The sequence below is a fragment of the Acipenser ruthenus genome, unplaced genomic scaffold (assembly GCF_902713425.1).
Source record: "Acipenser ruthenus unplaced genomic scaffold, fAciRut3.2 maternal haplotype, whole genome shotgun sequence".
In the NCBI taxonomy this organism is placed as follows: domain Eukaryota; kingdom Metazoa; phylum Chordata; class Actinopteri; order Acipenseriformes; family Acipenseridae; genus Acipenser; species Acipenser ruthenus.
In genome coordinates, this window is record NW_026708313.1 from 60415 (window position 1) to 73965 (window position 13551).

The window sequence follows — 13551 nt, forward strand, 5'->3', positions numbered from 1 at the left end:
TTTAAAGTAAATGTGCTGAGTTTGTACCTCTTATCAAGAGGTTTTAAAAGCGACATCGTTGGTACATCCGTCCTCTCAACCAACAGGGAACCCGAAAGGGAGAATTTCAAACATTTGTCGCACTGAGACCCTCGACTCTGACCAGAAATGATGTCGGAGTCTGAAGTCTGGACGGTAAAGTTTTGTACTCTAAAGTAACATTTAAACTTGCCAGCAGTCAAAAGCAAGTCTTTATATTATTGGTTCTGGTGTACTATTTAAAAGCTCTTGTGTATGTTGATGTAGCTAAACCTACATTTGGACAACTTTCCGTGAATTCTTGTTTTTTTGCTGCACCTTGCCAGTAAAACGAACTAAAAAGTACTGCATCAAAATCATAGCCTTATAACAAACTAATTAGACCAATGTCTGATTTTATTCATGTTTTCATCGTATAGCACAGATTCATTGAGGTGTTTTTTGTTAAGCTTTCATTTCAGTTAGAAGTTAAAATATTTACCCTTTACACACCAGCTGTTAGTTAACTTTCACATTTCTTCAATGTTATTAGCAGTCAGCTCCAGTGAATATGTAATCTTAGTATTGATGTTACCTGAGAAATAATCTTTTGTCGCACATCTTCAGGAATCCAATCAGCTGTTTGTATGTGGAACCGGACTTCAGCTTGTGTGTTTACTAGAACAAAATGTGAAAAATGTACTATAACACAACAGTAGCTGACTCTCTATAACCTGTGCCTGTCTAGTTAACTCTGTGGAGAATGCTTCCCCACAACAGTGCTCCTGATCACCCTGTACATTAAACATGCTTGTGAATATTTTAACAAAGACTTCCATTTCCATACCTTTATTAACATTCTGGCTCCAGGGCCACTGCTTCGACAGTAGGTAATGGTGAGGAGATCTACACAAAAACAAAAGGTGCACGTCAGTAAACATGCTTCACAATAACATGCTTTATAAAAAGTAGTAATTCAATGCAACACTATTATGTCATAGCAGTGAAGGATGGGGGATTGTGATACAGTCTGAACGAAGACAAGCTTTTCCAAACTAGTCTGGACTTATTACAGTTTTTAAAGCTCTGGATTCCCGGATCCAAGTCATTGTAAACATATTCGGCTGCTTTCACAGCCCGATTAAAACCAATCTTGGACTGCGTAATGTTACCCTGGGTAAGGTAGTCCAAGATTAGTGATAATTAAAACAATCGCAGTAGAAACGCTTACACAAAAAAAAAAAAAAAAAAAAAAAGCGAATAATAAAATGATGTATTTATTACAGTTACGTGGCCAAGGCGTAAATATGGGTTCCATGGTGTAATGGTTAGCACTCTGGACTCTGAATCCAGCAATCCGAGTTCAAATCTCGGTGGGACCGTCGTTTCAGTGCATTATTATTCTTAAGTTATTAAAACGTGTTTCGTCGAACTGACGTTTCTATCATAATAAATGCTGAGAAATTCACTGCAAAGTTGTGGGATGGCACCTTTTAGCCATAAAATCTAAAGTATAAAACCCTCAGAAATACTTTTATTTGCTTTTGTCTGCTTTTGCAACCTGTACTGAAAAATCCGAGGTGACCATAAAAAGCTTGCAGAGTACAGTACAGGTAAAAAGGTAAAGCGTTAATAATTTTTTTGGGGGGTTCCCTTCCATTCTGTATTTAGCGATAGTCTGGCACACAAATATGAGCAAGAACGGCATTTTCTTTAGGAGCCCCAGTGGCCTGGCCTCCTAAGCCAGGGATTGTGGGTTCGAGTCCCATCTGGGGTGTAACGTGTATGTTTTTTTTTTCTCACGACTGTTTTATAATAAACTTTCCAGACGTTTCCCCTCTCTTCAGCTATTATTCATCAAAATAAATAAACATATATTTCAACATGGTTAGCGTCAGTAACCATTTAAACACGGTGTCTGGTAAAGGCAATTTAACCTTACCACCCTAGAGTAACGTTAACCGCTATGATTAAATAGTAGTCCATTATATTAATTAATTTAACAGTATCTTATTAAACATTTGACAACTGATCAAAAGCAGAGTGGCGCAGCGGAAGCGTGCTGGGCCCATAACCCAGAGGTCGATGGATCGAAACCATCCTCTGCTAGATTTTTTTTGTCAGTTTGTATTTCAGCCGCTTTTATATATATTTCATATTAACAATCACATACCGGTATGTATTGTTTATAAAACCATTACTTCACAGAAGCGTCAGTCAATTCCTTTTGTGCCCTGAGTACGAGGGGCGGGGCATCACTCAGCAATAGGAAAATAACAGACAAGAGGCAGCGCCAATTGGGTAAGCACATAGCTTTAGGGTATGGGCGGGGCTACTGGCTGCTTTTTTAATACCGTACCTCTTTGGGACTGTGGTAGTTCTGTACTTGTTTGCTTTGTTATGAAAAAATATTTCGTTGATACTGTAGTACAAACTACGCTAATTATAGATGAAAGTATTTACGTAAACGCTCTCTTTCGGTGAAAGACCGCGTGGCCTAATGGATAAGGCGTCTGACTTCGAATCAGAAGATTGAGGGTTCGAGTCCCTTCGTGGTCGTTTTTTTTTTTATTTTAGATTTTATTTATTAATTGTGTAACTTGTATTTCAGATCAAATAATACAATGTAAGTCAGTGTACATGTTTCTGCGTTTTAAAAAGTGATATAGGCTCTTTTCCTTTGGTGTGGTAAGGAAAATAATTTAACTTAAATATAGAAATATGTTCTACATCAGTGTGATCTCGTTAGAAATGTACCTAATGTATAGTCCAGTATATGTCAAATGATCAATTCCTTACGTAGATTCCTTCTATCGCAGATGAATCAACTACAAGCTGTGCAGCTTCACTATTTGCTGTACGGGACGCGTCGTGTCGCAGCACTTTTGACTGCGCAAAGTGGTCACAGCTGTTGTTCACACTTTAAATACAGATTGCATTCGCAAAATTGGATACATTTACATTTAAAGTAAATGTGCTGAGTTTGTACCTCTTATCAAGAGGTTTTAAAAGCGACATCGTTGGTACATCCGTCCTCTCAACCAACAGGGAACCCGAAAGGGAGAATTTCAAACATTTGTCGCACTGAGACCCTCGACTCTGACCAGAAATGATGTCGGAGTCTGAAGTCTGGACGGTAAAGTTTTGTACTCTAAAGTAACATTTAAACTTGCCAGCAGTCAAAAGCAAGTCTTTATATTATTGGTTCTGGTGTACTATTTAAAAGCTCTTGTGTATGTTGATGTAGCTAAACCTACATTTGGACAACTTTCCGTGAATTCTTGTTTTTTTGCCGCACCTTGCCAGTAAAACGAACTAAAAAGTACTGCATCAAAATCATAGCCTTATAACAAACTAATTAGACCAATGTCTGATTTTATTCATGTTTTCATCGTATAGCACAGATTCATAGAGGTGTTTTTTGTTAAGCTTTCATTTCAGTTAGAAGTTAAAATATTTACCCTTTACACACCAGCTGTTAGTTAACTTTCACATTTCTTCAATGTTATTAGCAGTCAGCTCCAGTGAATATGTAATCTTAGTATTGATGTTACCTGAGAAATAATCTTTTGTCGCGCATCTTCAGGAATCCAATCAGCTGTTTGTATGTGGAACCGGACATCAGCTTGTGTGTTTACTAGAACAAAATGCGAAAAATGTACTATAACACAACAGTAGCTGACTCTCTGTAACCTGTGATGTTGTTGCCTGTCTAGTTAACTCTGTGGAGAATGCTTCCCCACAACAGTGCTCCTGATCACCCTGTACATTAAACATGCTTGTGAATATTTTAACAAAGACTTCCATTTCCATACCTTTATTAACATTCTGGCCTCCAGGGCCACTGCTTCGACAGTAGGTAATGGTGAGGCGATCTACACAAAAACAAAAGGTGCACGTCAGTAAACATGCTTCACAATAACATGCTTTATAAAAAGTAGTAATTCAATGCAACACTATTATGTCATAGCAGTGAAGGATGGGGGATTGTGATACAGTCTGAACGAAGACAAGCTTTTCCAAACTAGTCTGGACTTATTACAGTTTTTAAAGCTCTGGATTCCCGGATCCAAGTCATTGTAAACATATTCGGCTGCTTTCACAGCCCGATTAAAACCAATCTTGGACTGCGTAATGTTACCCTGGGTAAGGTAGTCCAAGATTAGTGCTAATTAAAACAATCGCAGTAGAAACGTAAATGTGGGTTCCATGGTGTAATGGTTAGCACTCTGGACTCTGAATCCAGCGATCCGAGTTCAAATCTCGGTGGGACCTTCGTTTCAGTGCATTATTATTCTTAAGTTATTAAAACGTGTTTCGTCGAACTGACGTTTCTATCATAATAAATGCTGAGAAATTCACTGCAAAGTTGTGGGATGGCACCTTTTAGCCATAAAATCTAAAGTATAAAACCCTCAGAAATACTTTTATTTGCTTTTGTCTGCTTTTGCAACCTGTACTGAAAAATCCGAGGTGACCATAAAAAGCTTGCAGAGTACAGTACAGGTAAAAAGGTAAAGCGTTAATAATTTTTTTTTTTTGGGTTCTTCCATTCTGTATTTAGCGATAGTCTGGCACACAAATATTAGCAAGAACGGCATTTTCTTTAGGAGCCCCAGTGGCCTAATGGATAAGGCACTGGCCTCCTAAGCCAGGGATTGTGGGTTCGAGTCCCATCTGGGGTGTAACGTGTATGTTTTTTTTTTCACACGACTGTTTTATAATAAACTTTCCAGACGTTTCCCCTCTCTTCAGCTATTATTCATCAAAATAAATAAACATATATTTCAACATGGTTAGCGTCAGTAACCATTTAAACACGGTGTCTGGTAAAGGCAATTTAACCTTACCACCCTAAAGTAACGTTAACCGCTAATGATTAAATAGTAGTCCATTATATTAATTAATTTAACAGTATCTTATTAAACATTTGACAACTGAGCAAAAGCAGAGTGGCGCAGCGGAAGCGTGCTGGGCCCATAACCCAGAGGTCGATGGATCGAAACCATCCTCTGCTAGCTTTTTTTTGTCAGTTTGTATTTCAGCCGCTTTAATATATATTTCATATTAACAATCACATACCGGTATGTATTGTTTATAAAACCATTACTTCACAGAAGCGTCAGTCAATTCCATTTGTGCCCTGAGTACGAGGGGCGGGGCATCACTCAGCAATAGGAAAATAACAGACAAGAGGCAGCGCCAATTGGGTAAGCACATAGCTTTAGGGTATGGGCGGGGCTACTGGCTGCTTTTTTAATACCGTACCTCTTTGGGACTGTGGTAGTTCTGTACTTGTTTGCTTTGTTATGAAAACATATTTCGTTGATACTGTAGTACAAACTACGCTAATTATAGATGAAAGTATTTACTAAACGCTCTCTTTTGGTGAAAGACCGCGTGGCCTAATGGATAAGGCGTTTGACTTCGAATCAGAAGATTGAGGGTTCGAGTTCCTTCGTGATCGTTTTTTTTATTTTAGATTTCATTTATTAATTGTGTAACTTGTATTTCAGATCAAATAATACAATGTAAGTCAGTGTACATGTTTCTGCGTTTTAAAAAGTGATATAGGCTCTTTTCCTTTGGTGTGGTAAGGAAAATAATTTATTATTATTATTCATTTCTTAGCAGACGCCCTTATCCAGGGCGACTTACAATTGTTACAAAATATCACATTATACAGATATCACACTATTTTTACATACAATTACCCATTTATACAGTTGGGTTTTTACTGGAGCAATCTAGGTAAAGTACCTTGCTCAAGGGTACAACAGCAGTGTCCCCCACTGGGGATTGAACCCACAACCCTCCGGTCAAGAGTCCAGAGCCCTAACCACTACTCCACACTGCTGCTCCACACTGCTCCAACTTAAATATAGAAATATGTTCTACATCAGTGTGATCTCGTTTGAAATGTACCTAATGTATAGTCCAGTATATGTCAAATGATCAATTCCTTACGTAGATTCCTTCTATCGCAGGTGAATCAACTACAAGCTGTGCAGCTTCACTATTTGCTGTACGGGACGCGTCGTGTCGCAGCACTTTTGACTGCGCAAAGTGGTCACAGCTGTTGTTCACACTTTAAATACAGATTGCATTCGCAAAATTGGATACATTTACATTTAAAGTAAATGTGCTGAGTTTGTACCTCTTATCAAGAGGTTTTAAAAGCGACATCGTTGGTACATCCGTCCTCTCAACCAACAGGGAACCCGAAAGGGAGAATTTCAAACATTTGTCGCACTGAGACCCTCGACTCTGACCAGAAATGATGTCGGAGTCTGAAGTCTGGACGGTAAAGTTTTGTACTCTAAAGTAACATTTAAACTTGCCAGCAGTCAAAAGCAAGTCTTTATATTATTGGTTCTGGTGTACTATTTAAAAGCTCTTGTGTATGTTGATGTAGCTAAACCTACATTTGGACAACTTTCCGTGAATTCTTGTTTTTTTGCCGCACCTTGCCAGTAAAACGAACTAAAAAGTACTGCATCAAAATCATAGCCTTATAACAAACTAATTAGACCAATGTCTGATTTTATTCATGTTTTCATCGTATAGCACAGATTCATAGAGGTGTTTTTTGTTAAGCTTTCATTTCAGTTAGAAGTTAAAATATTTACCCTTTACACACCAGCTGTTAGTTAACTTTCACATTTCTTCAATGTTATTAGCAGTCAGCTCCAGTGAATATGTAATCTTAGTATTGATGTTACCTGAGAAATAATCTTTTGTCGCGCATCTTCAGGAATCCAATCAGCTGTTTGTATGTGGAACCGGACATCAGCTTGTGTGTTTACTAGAACAAAATGCGAAAAATGTACTATAACACAACAGTAGCTGACTCTCTGTAACCTGTGATGTTGTTGCCTGTCTAGTTAACTCTGTGGAGAATGCTTCCCCACAACAGTGCTCCTGATCACCCTGTACATTAAACATGCTTGTGAATATTTTAACAAAGACTTCCATTTCCATACCTTTATTAACATTCTGGCCTCCAGGGCCACTGCTTCGACAGTAGGTAATGGTGAGGCGATCTACACAAAAACAAAAGGTGCACGTCAGTAAACATGCTTCACAATAACATGCTTTATAAAAAGTAGTAATTCAATGCAACACTATTATGTCATAGCAGTGAAGGATGGGGGATTGTGATACAGTCTGAACGAAGACAAGCTTTTCCAAACTAGTCTGGACTTATTACAGTTTTTAAAGCTCTGGATTCCCGGATCCAAGTCATTGTAAACATATTCGGCTGCTTTCACAGCCCGATTAAAACCAATCTTGGACTGCGTAATGTTACCCTGGGTAAGGTAGTCCAAGATTAGTGCTAATTAAAACAATCGCAGTAGAAACGCTTACAAAAAAAAAAAAAAAAAAAAAGATGTATTTATTACAGTTACGTGGCCAAGGCGTAAATGTGGGTTCCATGGTGTAATGGTTAGCACTCTGGACTCTGAATCCAGCGATCCGAGTTCAAATCTCGGTGGGACCTTCGTTTCAGTGCATTATTATTCTTAAGTTATTAAAACGTGTTTCGTCGAACTGACGTTTCTATCATAATAAATGCTGAGAAATTCACTGCAAAGTTGTGGGATGGCACCTTTTAGCCATAAAATCTAAAGTATAAAACCCTCAGAAATACTTTTATTTGCTTTTGTCTGCTTTTGCAACCTGTACTGAAAAATCCGAGGTGACCATAAAAAGCTTGCAGAGTACAGTACAGGTAAAAAGGTAAAGCGTTAATAATTTTTTTTTTTTGGGTTCTTCCATTCTGTATTTAGCGATAGTCTGGCACACAAATATTAGCAAGAACGGCATTTTCTTTAGGAGCCCCAGTGGCCTAATGGATAAGGCACTGGCCTCCTAAGCCAGGGATTGTGGGTTCGAGTCCCATCTGGGGTGTAACGTGTATGTTTTTTTTTCACACGACTGTTTTATAATAAACTTTCCAGACGTTTCCCCTCTCTTCATCTATGATTCATCAAAATAAATAAACATATATTTCAACATGGTTAGCGTCAGTAACCATTTAAACACGGTGTCTGGTAAAGGCAATTTAACCTTACCACCCTAAAGTAACGTTAACCGCTAATGATTAAATAGTAGTCCATTATATTAATTAATTTAACAGTATCTTATTAAACATTTGACAACTGAGCAAAAGCAGAGTGGCGCAGCGGAAGCGTGCTGGGCCCATAACCCAGAGGTCGATGGATCGAAACCATCCTCTGCTAGCTTTTTTTTGTCAGTTTGTATTTCAGCCGCTTTAATATATATTTCATATTAACAATCACATACCGGTATGTATTGTTTATAAAACCATTACTTCACAGAAGCGTCAGTCAATTCCATTTGTGCCCTGAGTACGAGGGGCGGGGCATCACTCAGCAATAGGAAAATAACAGACAAGAGGCAGCGCCAATTGGGTAAGCACATAGCTTTAGGGTATGGGCGGGGCTACTGGCTGCTTTTTTAATACCGTACCTCTTTGGGACTGTGGTAGTTCTGTACTTGTTTGCTTTGTTATGAAAACATATTTCGTTGATACTGTAGTACAAACTACGCTAATTATAGATGAAAGTATTTACTAAACGCTCTCTTTTGGTGAAAGACCGCGTGGCCTAATGGATAAGGCGTTTGACTTCGAATCAGAAGATTGAGGGTTCGAGTCCCTTCGTGATGGTTTTTTTTATTTTAGATTTCATTTATTAATTGTGTAACTTGTATTTCAGATCAAATAATACAATGTAAGTCAGTGTACATGTTTCTGCGTTTTAAAAAGTGATATAGGCTCTTTTCCTTTGGTGTGGTAAGGAAAATAATTTATTATTATTATTCATTTCTTAGCAGACGCCCTTATCCAGGGCGACTTACAATTGTTACAAAATATCACATTATACAGATATCACACTATTTTTACATACAATTACCCATTTATACAGTTGGGTTTTTACTGGAGCAATCTAGGTAAAGTACCTTGCTCAAGGGTACAACAGCAGTGTCCCCCACTGGGGATTGAACCCACAACCCTCCGGTCAAGAGTCCAGAGCCCTAACCACTACTCCACACTGCTCCAACTTAAATATAGAAATATGTTCTACATCAGTGTGATCTCGTTTGAAATGTACCTAATGTATAGTCCAGTATATGTCAAATGATCAATTCCTTACGTAGATTCCTTCTATCGCAGGTGAATCAACTACAAGCTGTGCAGCTTCACTATTTGCTGTACGGGACGCGTCGTGTCGCAGCACTTTTGACTGCGCAAAGTGGTCACAGCTGTTGTTCACACTTTAAATACAGATTGCATTCGCAAAATTGGATACATTTACATTTAAAGTAAATGTGCTGAGTTTGTACCTCTTATCAAGAGGTTTTAAAAGCGACATCGTTGGTACATCCGTCCTCTCAACCAACAGGGAACCCGAAAGGGAGAATTTCAAACATTTGTCGCACTGAGACCCTCGACTCTGACCAGAAATGATGTCGGAGTCTGAAGTCTGGACGGTAAAGTTTTGTACTCTAAAGTAACATTTAAACTTGCCAGCAGTCAAAAGCAAGTCTTTATATTATTGGTTCTGGTGTACTATTTAAAAGCTCTTGTGTATGTTGATGTAGCTAAACCTACATTTGGACAACTTTCCGTGAATTCTTGTTTTTTTGCCGCACCTTGCCAGTAAAACGAACTAAAAAGTACTGCATCAAAATCATAGCCTTATAACAAACTAATTAGACCAATGTCTGATTTTATTCATGTTTTCATCGTATAGCACAGATTCATAGAGGTGTTTTTGTTAAGCTTTCATTTCAGTTAGAAGTTAAAATATTTACCCTTTACACACCAGCTGTTAGTTAACTTTCACATTTCTTCAATGTTATTAGCAGTCAGCTCCAGTGAATATGTAATCTTAGTATTGATGTTACCTGAGAAATAATCTTTTGTCGCACATCTTCAGGAATCCAATCAGCTGTTTGTATGTGGAACCGGACTTCAGCTTGTGTGTTTACTAGAACAAAATGCGAAAAATGTACTATAACACAACAGTAGCTGACTCTCTGTAACCTGTGATGTTGTTGCCTGTCTAGTTAACTCTGTGGAGAATGCTTCCCCACAACAGTGCTCCTGATCACCCTGTACATTAAACATGCTTGTGAATATTTTAACAAAGACTTCCATTTCCATACCTTTATTAACATTCTGGCCTCCAGGGCCACTGCTTCGACAGTAGGTAATGGTGAGGAGATCTACACAAAAACAAAAGGTGCACGTCAGTAAACATGCTTCACAATAACATGCTTTATAAAAAGTAGTAATTCAATGCAACACTATTATGTCATAGCAGTGAAGGATGGGGGATTGTGATACAGTCTGAACGAAGACAAGCTTTTCCAAACTAGTCTGGACTTATTACAGTTTTTAAAGCTCTGGATTCCCGGATCCAAGTCATTGTAAACATATTCGGCTGCTTTCACAGCCCGATTAAAACCAATCTTGGACTGCGTAATGTTACCCTGGGTAAGGTAGTCCAAGATTAGTGCTAATTAAAACAATCGCAGTAGAAACGCTTACACAAAAAAAAAAAAAAAAAAAAAAGCGAATAATAAAATGATGTATTTATTACAGTTACGTGGCCAAGGCGTAAATATGGGTTCCATGGTGTAATGGTTAGCACTCTGGACTCTGAATCCAGCAATCCGAGTTCAAATCTCGGTGGGACCGTCGTTTCAGTGCATTATTATTCTTAAGTTATTAAAACGTGTTTCGTCGAACTGACGTTTCTATCATAATAAATGCTGAGAAATTCACTGCAAAGTTGTGGGATGGCACCTTTTAGCCATAAAATATAAAGTATAAAACCCTCAGAAATACTTTTATTTGCTTTTGTCTGCTTTTGCAACCTGTACTGAAAAATCCGAGGTGAGCGGAAGCGTGCTGGGCCCATAACCCAGAGGTCGATGGATCAAAACCATCCTCTGCTAGATTTTTTTTGTCAGTTTGTATTTCAGCCGCTTTTATATATATTTCATATTAACAATCACATACCGGTATGTATTGTTTATAAAACCATTACTTCACAGAAGCGTCAGTCAATTCCTTTTGTGCCCTGAGTACGAGGGGCGGGGCATCACTCAGCAATAGGAAAATAACAGACAAGAGGCAGCGCCAATTGGGTAAGCACATAGCTTTAGGGTATGGGCGGGGCTACTGGCTGCTTTTTTAATACCGTACCTCTTTGGGACTGTGGTAGTTCTGTACTTGTTTGCTTTGTTATGAAAAAATATTTCGTTGATACTGTAGTACAAACTACGCTAATTATAGATGAAAGTATTTACGTAAACGATCTCTTTCGGTGAAAGACCGCGTGGCCTAATGGATAAGGCGTCTGACTTCGAATCAGAAGATTGAGGGTTCGAGTCCCTTCGTGGTCGTTTTTTTTTTTATTTTAGATTTTATTTATTAATTGTGTAACTTGTATTTCAGATCAAATAATACAATGTAAGTCAGTGTACATGTTTCTGCGTTTTAAAAAGTGATATAGGCTCTTTTCCTTTGGTGTGGTAAGGAAAATAATTTAACTTAAATATAGAAATATGTTCTACATCAGTGTGATCTCGTTAGAAATGTACCTAATGTATAGTCCAGTATATGTCAAATGATCAATTCCTTACGTAGATTCCTTCTATCGCAGATGAATCAACTACAAGCTGTGCAGCTTCACTATTTGCTGTACGGGACGCGTCGTGTCGCAGCACTTTTGACTGCGCAAAGTGGTCACAGCTGTTGTTCACACTTTAAATACAGATTGCATTCGCAAAATTGGATACATTTACATTTAAAGTAAATGTGCTGAGTTTGTACCTCTTATCAAGAGGTTTTAAAAGCGACATCGTTGGTACATCCGTCCTCTCAACCAACAGGGAACCCGAAAGGGAGAATTTCAAACATTTGTCGCACTGAGACCCTCGACTCTGACCAGAAATGATGTCGGAGTCTGAAGTCTGGACGGTAAAGTTTTGTACTCTAAAGTAACATTTAAACTTGCCAGCAGTCAAAAGCAAGTCTTTATATTATTGGTTCTGGTGTAATATTTAAAAGCTCTTGTGTATGTTGATGTAGCTAAACCTACATTTGGACAACTTTCCGTGAATTCTTGTTTTTTTGCCGCACCTTGCCAGTAAAACGAACTAAAAAGTACTGCATCAAAATCATAGCCTTATAACAAACTAATTAGACCAATGTCTGATTTTATTCATGTTTTCATCGTATAGCACAGATTCATAGAGGTGTTTTTTGTTAAGCTTTCATTTCAGTTAGAAGTTAAAATATTTACCCTTTACACACCAGCTGTTAGTTAACTTTCACATTTCTTCAATGTTATTAGCAGTCAGCTCCAGTGAATATGTAATCTTAGTATTGATGTTACCTGAGAAATAATCTTTTGTCGCACATCTTCAGGAATCCAATCAGCTGTTTGTATGTGGAACCGGACTTCAGCTTGTGTGTTTACTAGAACAAAATGCGAAAAATGTACTATAACACAACAGTAGCTGACTCTCTGTAACCTGTGATGTTGTTGCCTGTCTAGTTAACTCTGTGGAGAATGCTTCCCCACAACAGTGCTCCTGATCACCCTGTACATTAAACATGCTTGTGAATATTTTAACAAAGACTTCCATTTCCATACCTTTATTAACATTCTGGCTCCAGGGCCACTGCTTCGACAGTAGGTAATGGTGAGGAGATCTACACAAAAACAAAAGGTGCACGTCAGTAAACATGCTTCACAATAACATGCTTTATAAAAAGTAGTAATTCAATGCAACACTATTATGTCATAGCAGTGAAGGATGGGGGATTGTGATACAGTCTGAACGAAGACAAGCTTTTCCAAACTAGTCTGGACTTATTACAGTTTTTAAAGCTCTGGATTCCCGGATCCAAGTCATTGTAAACATATTCGGCTGCTTTCACAGCCCGATTAAAACCAATCTTGGACTGCGTAATGTTACCCTGGGTAAGGTAGTCCAAGATTAGTGCTAATTAAAACAATCGCAGTAGAAACGCTTACAAAAAAAAAAAAAAAAAAAAAAAAAAATGATGTATTTATTACAGTTACGTGGCCAAGGCGTAAATGTGGGTTCCATGGTGTAATGGTTAGCACTCTGGACTCTGAATCCAGCGATCCGAGTTCAAATCTCGGTGGGACCTTCGTTTCAGTGCATTATTATTCTTAAGTTATTAAAAAGTGTTTAGTCGAACTGACGTTTCTATCATAATAAATGCTGAGAAATTCACTGCAAAGTTGTGGGATGGCACCTTTTAGCCATAAAATCTAAAGTATAAAACCCTCAGAAATACTTTTATTTGCTTTTGTCTGCTTTTGCAACCTGTACTGAAAAATCCGAGGTGACCATAAAAAGCTTGCAGAGTACAGTACAGGTAAAAAGGTAAAGCGTTAATATTTTTTTTTTTGGGTTCCCTTCCATTCTGTATTTAGCGATAGTCTGGCACACAAATATGAGCAAGAACGGCATTTTCTTTAG

General features: G+C 38.1%; 1 long non-coding RNA gene and 9 other non-coding genes across 10 annotated transcripts; 9 read left to right on the forward strand and 1 right to left on the reverse strand.

The window, feature by feature from the left end:
- The first annotated feature begins 1307 nt into the window (after positions 1–1307).
- trnaq-cug (transfer RNA glutamine (anticodon CUG)) lies at positions 1308–1379 on the forward strand. The gene has a single exon. It is a non-coding gene; the product is annotated as a tRNA-Gln (tRNA).
- A 1104-nt stretch (positions 1380–2483) lies between these two features.
- Positions 2484–2556, forward strand: trnar-ucg (transfer RNA arginine (anticodon UCG)). Its single transcript has one exon. It is a non-coding gene; the product is annotated as a tRNA-Arg (tRNA).
- A 1644-nt stretch (positions 2557–4200) lies between these two features.
- trnaq-cug (transfer RNA glutamine (anticodon CUG)) lies at positions 4201–4272 on the forward strand. Its single transcript has one exon. It is a non-coding gene; the product is annotated as a tRNA-Gln (tRNA).
- A 337-nt stretch (positions 4273–4609) lies between these two features.
- On the forward strand, positions 4610–4682 carry trnar-ccu (transfer RNA arginine (anticodon CCU)). The gene has a single exon. It is a non-coding gene; the product is annotated as a tRNA-Arg (tRNA).
- Positions 4683–6670: 1988 nt separating this feature from the next.
- Positions 6671–10246, reverse strand: LOC131731555 (uncharacterized). Its single transcript, XR_009324908.1, has 4 exons — positions 10192–10246; positions 9931–10013; positions 6981–7040; positions 6671–6802 (listed from the first exon to the last, which is right to left on the reverse strand). It is a non-coding gene; the product is annotated as an uncharacterized LOC131731555 (long non-coding RNA).
- Positions 7427–7498, forward strand: trnaq-cug (transfer RNA glutamine (anticodon CUG)). The gene has a single exon. It is a non-coding gene; the product is annotated as a tRNA-Gln (tRNA).
- trnar-ccu (transfer RNA arginine (anticodon CCU)) lies at positions 7836–7908 on the forward strand. The gene has a single exon. It is a non-coding gene; the product is annotated as a tRNA-Arg (tRNA).
- Positions 10247–10654: 408 nt separating the features above from the next.
- Positions 10655–10726, forward strand: trnaq-cug (transfer RNA glutamine (anticodon CUG)). Its single transcript has one exon. It is a non-coding gene; the product is annotated as a tRNA-Gln (tRNA).
- Positions 10727–11363: 637 nt separating this feature from the next.
- trnar-ucg (transfer RNA arginine (anticodon UCG)) lies at positions 11364–11436 on the forward strand. Its single transcript has one exon. It is a non-coding gene; the product is annotated as a tRNA-Arg (tRNA).
- Positions 11437–13144: 1708 nt separating this feature from the next.
- trnaq-cug (transfer RNA glutamine (anticodon CUG)) lies at positions 13145–13216 on the forward strand. The gene has a single exon. It is a non-coding gene; the product is annotated as a tRNA-Gln (tRNA).
- Positions 13217–13551: the final 335 nt, after the last annotated feature.